Source organism: Panthera uncia (genome assembly GCF_023721935.1).
Source record: "Panthera uncia isolate 11264 chromosome A1 unlocalized genomic scaffold, Puncia_PCG_1.0 HiC_scaffold_16, whole genome shotgun sequence".
Lineage (NCBI taxonomy): Eukaryota > Metazoa > Chordata > Mammalia > Carnivora > Felidae > Panthera > Panthera uncia.
The window spans coordinates 76,741,515-76,741,902 of record NW_026057576.1 but is presented as its reverse complement, the minus strand read 5'-3'; positions in this window follow the sequence as shown (position 1 = coordinate 76,741,902).

Below are 388 nucleotides of genomic sequence, written 5' to 3'. Positions count from 1 at the left end.
GGAGGCTGGGAAGCTGGGAGGCTGGGAGGTTGAGAGGCTGGGAGGTTGGGAGGCTGGGAAGATGGGAGGCTGGGAAGCTGGGAGTTTGGGAGGCTGGGAGGTTGGGAGGCTGGGAGGCTGGGAGGCTGGGAAGCTGGGAGGCTGGAGGTTGGCAGGCTAAAATGGTGGGAGGCTAGGAGGCTGAGACACTGGGAGGCCTGGAGGCTGGGAGGCTGGGAGTCCGGGAAGCTGAAAGGCTGGGAGGTTGGGAGACTGGGAAGCTGGGAGGTTTGGAGGCTGCGAGGCTGAGAGGCTGCAAGGTTGGGAGGCTGGGAAGCTGGGAGGTTTGGAGGCTGGGAGACTGGGAGGCTGGGAGGCTGGGAGGCTGGTAGACTGGGAGGCTGGGAGG